The sequence below is a fragment of the Ailuropoda melanoleuca genome, chromosome 8 (assembly GCF_002007445.2).
Source record: "Ailuropoda melanoleuca isolate Jingjing chromosome 8, ASM200744v2, whole genome shotgun sequence".
In the NCBI taxonomy this organism is placed as follows: Eukaryota; Metazoa; Chordata; class Mammalia; order Carnivora; family Ursidae; genus Ailuropoda; species Ailuropoda melanoleuca.
In genome coordinates, this window is record NC_048225.1 from 109,186,275 (window position 1) to 109,193,664 (window position 7,390).

Sequence of the window (7,390 nt, forward strand, 5' to 3'; positions counted from 1 at the left end):
CAAAAGTAGAATATATATGATTTATATATGAAATTGAGATTAATTTTCCTAGAAAACATGTTGAAAAATGTTGAAAATGAGTTTTCGAGTTAAAAAGTTTGTTGTACTCTTTTTTAAAAAAAGATTTTATTTATTTATTTGAGAGACAGAGAACCAGAGCATGGGGGAGAAGGGACGGAGAGAGAATTGGAAGCAGATCCTCAGTGGGGCTCCATCCCACAACTGGGGATCATGACCTGAGTTGAAACCAAGAGTCAGAAGCTTAACCAACTGAGCCACCCAGGGGCTCCAGTGTGGTGTATTCTTAAGACAGTTGAACTCTGCCCTTCTCTTTATTTATTGGTGTCTAGATGGACACCATGACTATGTTAAATCATTGTTTCTCTTTTCCATTTACCTTTAAGTGAAAATGACCTGCACGTCTTTATGGTGATTATGATGGGGAATTGAGGGTCTGCATTAGCTCTTGGGAAGAACATTTTCAAAATTCCTTTTCCAAAAAAATTGTTGAATAAGAAATTTCTTATTCTTTCAATAGATAATTTTTCTTCTAAACTTGAGCAGCTAAGATAGTAATGAATCACTATCAGCTTAGGTTCTAGAATGTCTCCTGAATGATAAAATTCACCAGTAAAGACAGAACTAACTTAGCCAAAATTGGGAAGTAAATTATGTTTGGCAAGGAGTGTCTCTTCTTTTAGAAATACCTTTCTTCCCCTATTTCTGCTAGAAGATTAATCTTGGGAGAGGACAATGTTGCAGAAGGGCCAGAAGAGACTTGAGGGATAAAAGTTCTGACAGATTTTGCTCTTCTGGGAAGTTCAGAGTCTAGCCCCAAGGAGGGGGAAAGTTAGAAGCAGGCTGATGGGGTGAGATTCTGTGATATCCCTCAAATCAAGCCACATAGGAGTCTCTTTTACTTCTTCCCCACAAAGCGTTTGTTCGGCTCAGAAGTAATTAGCAGAAGTAATTAATAGTGTTTCTTTGAGAATGCTGTGGCTGTCTGATTTATTTTCAAATCAAATGGAAAATTGTAGTGTCCCCTTAACAACCCAAAGGCGTACTTGACATTTTTAAGTTTAATGACTATGTTTTAAGATAATACTATATTTTGACAGTGTCTATAAATAGCAAGACACTGAATTCTTTAAAAAGCAGATATATGGTGGAGATATCAATATTTATTGACATTTGACAATATGATAAATATTAAGAGACAAAGGAAACAAACAAACAAAGGAAAAGAACTGTCGGCATTTGATGTCATAAATTTTAGAGCGTGGTACTAACCACTAACGTACATATATATACTAGTATGAATCATGCACTAGTAAATGTACAAATACAGTGACACCACTTCTTGAATTTGGAATGTGCACACTAACTACCAAAATCTTCCTAAATTCCAAATAAAAATGTGTAAACTATCTTGAAAAAAGTGAAATATTTCATAAGACATTATTTTATTCAAGATATCAGCATGCATTTTTAAAAATTATTTTTAAAATAAATAGTTGAAGAATAGTGAAAATATTAATTTAAATTTATCTTTAAACTTTAAACATTGTAAAGGTAGTACCTGAAAGAATATTTCAAGTTCTGCCTAAGTTTTTTTAACTCTCTATAAATACAACTGTAGAAGGAGTAATTTTATATTCAGTATGTTTTTGTGTACTATATATAATATCTTACATTTTCTTTATTTATATAATTATTACTTTAGAGCATGGTAATCAACCTTCTAGTAAAGTTTTATTATTACGTATTCTATTTGCTTTTCTAAAAGATACACGATATAGGAGAAGAATGAGATAGTTTTTTACATTCTGTCTAGCTTTAAAGTTCTATGGGTTCTATGAGCCTATGTCTTGTCTCCTTTTTTTTCTCCCTGTGGAGTCTGATATCCTTTGTTCATCTCACTCTTTTACAAATTTGAATCAAAGGCTACTTGGCTCAGTGTCAGTTCACTGACAATCTGTGGCAATACATTATTTTGTGCAAATGTTACCAAATGAATAGCTAGGAAAAGTTTTTCTTTTTATGATTCTAAACTTGCTGAGTTTGATGAATAGGATCTAATATTTGGCATTTTTTTCTTTAAATGCCATCATTTTAATCTTTAACAAATTCATTTATATAACAAACATTAAATCTCTTTATACTCACATGAATGAAATGCAGAGGAAAACGCTTTCCTTCTTGCTCTCTTGATTCCTTCTTTGTTGACAGGATGGATGGAAGAAAATGTGCTGCTTCTAGATGAATTTTTTTCCAAGTGCTAACTTTTCTATATTGACATATTCCCTATCTTATATATATATTTTTCTACACAATCTTCATATAACTGCATTATTTTTGAGGTCAGGTTTACTATCTAAACACAATTGAATCCATTCCATACTCAAGGTATTTAGATTTTAGTTAGTTTAAATGTGAAGGATTTGGGTGATATTTCTATCCAGTGTATAGTAAACCAAGTTCAACAATAACCTTGACTATCTGAGTGTCTTTTTTTAATAACCTGCTATCGAAATGTGTCAGTGTCCTGACATCTTCACATTGTGAAGTCACTTACCTTGTGATATGTAAGTTATTTTTTCAGTCAAAAATATGTAAATCTTTACTTTGCAATTGTGCTCTGAGGAAAGAACTTAATTTGAGAAAACAAAACAAAACAAAAACAAGTGTTTTTTTTTTTTTCTTCTGAAAGCAGCATTTGCATGGCTTTCATATGGTATACAAGTTTGCATGGAAAATTTATCTTTTATTTGACATCTGCATGGCTCATTGTCTTTAGGCCAATGATTCAAAACTTATCGGAAGGACATTCAAAATGCTTAAAAGCTACATACTCTTTTTATGATTTCAGTTAATCAGGAAATAATTTTTAATACATAAACACCATCTTTGTCAAGCCAAATAGACTTGAAGGGAAATTGTCATATACATATTTTTTTTGAAGAAATGAGCCTAAATTGGAAAGATGCACTTGAAGTGGGGAGAGAGGAAAAGATAACCACTCATCTGCCAAATCATTTGGATCTTTTCTGTAGTGAGATCATCTTTAATGCCCTCTATTCAAGGATTTAGAGACACTGATGGTTAATTTATGGAAGATGATGCTGTAACACTAACAATACATCAAAAAACTGGGGGCACCTGGGTGGCTTATTTGTTAGGTGTCTGCCTTCACCTCAGGTCATGATCCCGGTGTCTTGGGTTCGAGCCTTGCTCAGCAGGGAGCCTGCTTCTCTCTTTCCCCCTCCCCCTGCTTGTGTTCCCTCTCTTGCTGTCTCTCTCTGTCAAATAAATAAATTAAATCTTAAAAAAAAAACCAATACATCAAAAAGCTAAATAGAGGGGGCCCTGGGTGGCTCAATCGGTTAAGCATCCGACTCTTGATTTTGGCGCAGGTCATGCAGGGTCATGAACTCAGGGTTGTGAGATCAAGCCCCGCAATGGGATCCACAGTGGGGGTGGAGCCTGCTTGAGATTCTCTCTCTCCCTCTGGCCCTGCCCTCCTCTTCCCTCCCTCTCGAAACAAAACAGAACACTGAACAGATTGGTTTGTCACATTTTTACTCTTGATCTTTTGGGGTTTTAGTTCAAATAATTAGCTCTTTCTCTCCTTTCTCACACAATCTCAAATTAAGTAATATTATTTAAGCATTACACTGCTGGGGGAATATATTCATATTCCTTTATTTGGTAGTTCATTTGGCATTTTTCTTTACTCTGTTAAATATGTCTTATGTGTGTAGTATTTGAAATATGATACATCTATAAAAGAAAATACTTAGCAAAAGAAAATACATAGCTTTTCCCAAACAATCCGTAAAGTTAGGTTAATTTTTGCTTTTGTCTCAATGTTTATATCCTTAACATGGTTCTTATGTCCCTAAGGTGACTGAAGAGAAATGAGCATGAAAAGAAACCAGTGCATATGAAATGCTGATTAAGTCCTCAGAATTAAGAAATCAAAGGGGAAAGCCAGTGCCTTGTAATGAAGTAGGCCATTTGTAACAGACTAGCTTTAACTAATATAAGTAAACCATTTCACTAAGGAAAACAAAACAAAACAGGGAACTGGATAGCTCAGGACATAAAAATAGGAGACATACCTTCTATAGGATATTTCCTCTTAAGTTCTCTCTAATGGTTGTATTCATTTAAAAATACATGTTGAAGGTAATTATGTTTTTGAAGTATTTTATTTATTTACTTGAGACAGAGACAGAAAGAGTACAAGCAGGGGGAGCAGCAGGCAGAAGGAGAGGGAGAAACAGACTCCCCGTCGAGCAAGGAGCCCGATGTGGGGCTCGATCCCAGGACCCTGGGATTGTGACCTGAGCTGAAGCCAGAAGCTTAAACGACTGAGCCACCCAGGCACCCCTAATTATTTTAAACCTGATTTAAGATAATGGATTATTTTAAGTCTGAAAAAATGTTTACATTTGAATACTGGTAATCTTATCTAAGTAAATTGTCAGATTTTTAGATTGGTTTTCTGAACCAGTTTGAGCCCAGACTTAGTCCTCAAATACAGCATTTTAGAGATAATTGATGAATTCTGAGAAAAGTAATATTGCTGTTTTTTTTAAAACTTTTGATCTAAGATAATTAATTGTACAGAGACAATTGTACAGAGTGATAAATAGTGATATGTTTTGGCTACCTCAGTCCAAGTCCATGTTCAGCCACTTACGATACTCACACACACGTATATATAAAACCTTAGTTTTTCTATCACTAATATAGAAAATAGGATTGAGATCTTATGCTTATCTTAAGGTTTAAACAAGGCAATCCACCTAGGCAACTACCAAAGTGACTGCTTCACAGTAGATGCTAACAAATTGTAGCTCTACCAGGGGACCAGCATTTTAAAACATGAACTCAGAATATACATAAAAACCACATAAAACCTAGAATATGACTTCTAATCATGAGGAGGAAAGAAAAGAAATTTAAGGGCACCTGGGTGGCTTAGTCGGTTAAGGGTCTGCCTTCAGCTCAGGTCATGATCCCAGGGTTCTGTGATCGAGCCCCACATCAGGATCCCTGGTCAGCAGGGAGCCTGTTTCTCCCTCTCCCCCTGTCTACTGCTTCCCCTGCTTGTGCTTTCTTGATCTCTCTGTCAAATAAATAAATAAAATCTTTAAAAAAAAGAAAAATTTAAAAGTGACAGAACTGTAATTTAGGCAAAGAGAAGAGACATAGTTGAGAAAAGAGCAGATACAACATGTTATTCAACTCAGCATATTTCACTTTCCTGAGGGAGGAGAGAAATTCCAGAGACAAGTGCTGAGACCTTAGTAACCTAATGCCTACCGGGAAGACTGTGCTAAAGTTTTGAAATAAAGATGGTGAATCCTAAGGACAAGGTTAGAAAGAAAAGTCATTTGAGTGATAGAATTATGCTTATTTTCTACAGATGCAGGATTCTGAAAATGTGATTTACAGAGTTTATAGGAAAAGCATTCAAGGAAGGAAGAACTAAAGATACGGATTGAGGTTTCAACCGGGACATAGTTTAGCTGGGGCTATGGGTGCTGTGAGAGAAATTTTAAGGATGAATGTGGTAATATATATGAAACACTCTCTGTTCCCTGGAAGAAAGGTTCTATAAAAACATAACATATTGCTGATTCTAAGAATGAATGGTGAAGGTTGAAAGATTTTCAGACATAGGGAAAGGGCACATTCACAATCCAGTGAGAAGCAAAGAATATTGAAAATGGAAGGTCAGAACCAAGAAAAGAAGAAAATTTTAAAGCTCCTGATAAGAATGCATGTGCGCGCACACACGTACAAGCATACACAGAGTAGAGTTTTAAATGGAACTTCCTACATTTTGAGTTACGCTACACAGTAATAGATTGTATTTTTAACGGACTTTTATTTCCAAGGTAACGGCACTTAGGATTGAATAATTTAAGTGCATGAAGTTAAAATGAATACAGTGCTCAAAAAGTGCAAGGAGCGAACTTAAGAAACAATGTTGTAAAAGAAAATGTGCAAAGGAGACAGTATAGAAATAGGTATTGGGGGCGCCTGGGTAGCGCAGTCGTTAAGCGGCTGCCTTCTGCTCAGGGCGTGATCCCGGCATTCTGGGATCGAGCCCCACATCGGGCTCCTCCGCTGGGAGCCTGCTTCTTCCTCTCCCACTCCCCCTGCTTGTGTTCCCTCTCTCGCTGGCTGTCTCTGTCACATAAATAAATAAAACCTTAAAAAAAAAAAAAAAAGAAAAAAGAAATAGGTATTGGAATGCAAATTATTTTGCCAAAAACTTCAGGAAAATGTTTTGAAGGATGGAATTTTTTTAGAACTTTCCTAAAATGGTCTGCATACAGTCGGTGGAGAGAGTAATAGCTTGCAAGAGGATTTATGGCCACTTTTAGAGAGACAAAATGAGTTGGAGGAAATACAAGGAAATTAGAGTGTGCCACCCAGAGTGTCTTCATGTGGAGCTGCTGATTACATATCCGGACCTCATAATTGATGCAGAGGTGGCTGTCAGGTAACTTGGCCAACAGAATGTCTTTGAAACAAATCAAGTGTCCAAGTTACAGATATTGTTGAGTTAAAATGTGCCATCATCGAAAGTCTGTACTCTTTTCATAATCTAAATCTGGGTATAGTACTGATATTCTGATCAATTAGGTAGTCATATTATGTTTAACTGGAAAGTATTATTAATTATAATTTTATAGTCAAATCAAAATGGAGTTCTAATAATAAATGTCTTATGACTTGAGGAAGGGCTTTTGGAAAACAGATATAGTACTTGCTCACAGGGAACAATTTAATACTCTAGTATTATCATAGATTGAAATGATATGTTTTGTTGTGTGTCTGATATATACCTGGAAAGATAATAATAGATTTTTCATTGGCAGCAACCATGGCCAAGGATATCTTATGAAAGAAGGAAGTCAATGCCCTTGATTTCAGAATGTTATCAGACTCTTTCACTGTGTGAACCTATCACATGATTCAGTGCAAATAAGGAAAGAACAATCCCTAGCTTTCTCATGAGGGTTTTTTTCTGGTACTTGCCGAGAGGGAATAATTTTGGCTCTGTAGACTTTCCTTTGACTTTTTTTTTTCCTTTCACACCCTTCTTCCATTCAGGTACCCAGCCTAAGATTCCACTTCCAAGATATACTCACCCCCTCCCCCGCCCCGCCCAATTTTTACTTCCTCACCTCCATCACCACCATCCTGTTTGAAGCTCCCCAAGATTCCTGCCATCTCCTCAGTGTGATCTGCGTTGCTTCTGCCATCTGTTCTCAATCTCGCACGCCGGGTGACCTTTTGAAAAAGTAAGTCAGACCATATCACTCCTCTGCTCAGTCCTTCCCATGGCTTTCCATCTCAGTTAACACTA

General features: G+C 36.1%; 1 long non-coding RNA gene across 1 annotated transcript in view; it reads left to right on the forward strand.

Annotated features, from left to right (window-relative positions):
* The window catches only part of LOC117803264, a 174,596-nt gene extending 167,410 nt beyond the window's left edge, over positions 1–7,186 (forward strand). Inside the window, exon 3 of the long non-coding RNA XR_004626950.1 lies at positions 7,135–7,186. This is a non-coding gene — a long non-coding RNA (uncharacterized LOC117803264). The remainder of the gene's footprint in view (positions 1–7,134) is intronic.
* Positions 7,187–7,390: the final 204 nt, after the last annotated feature.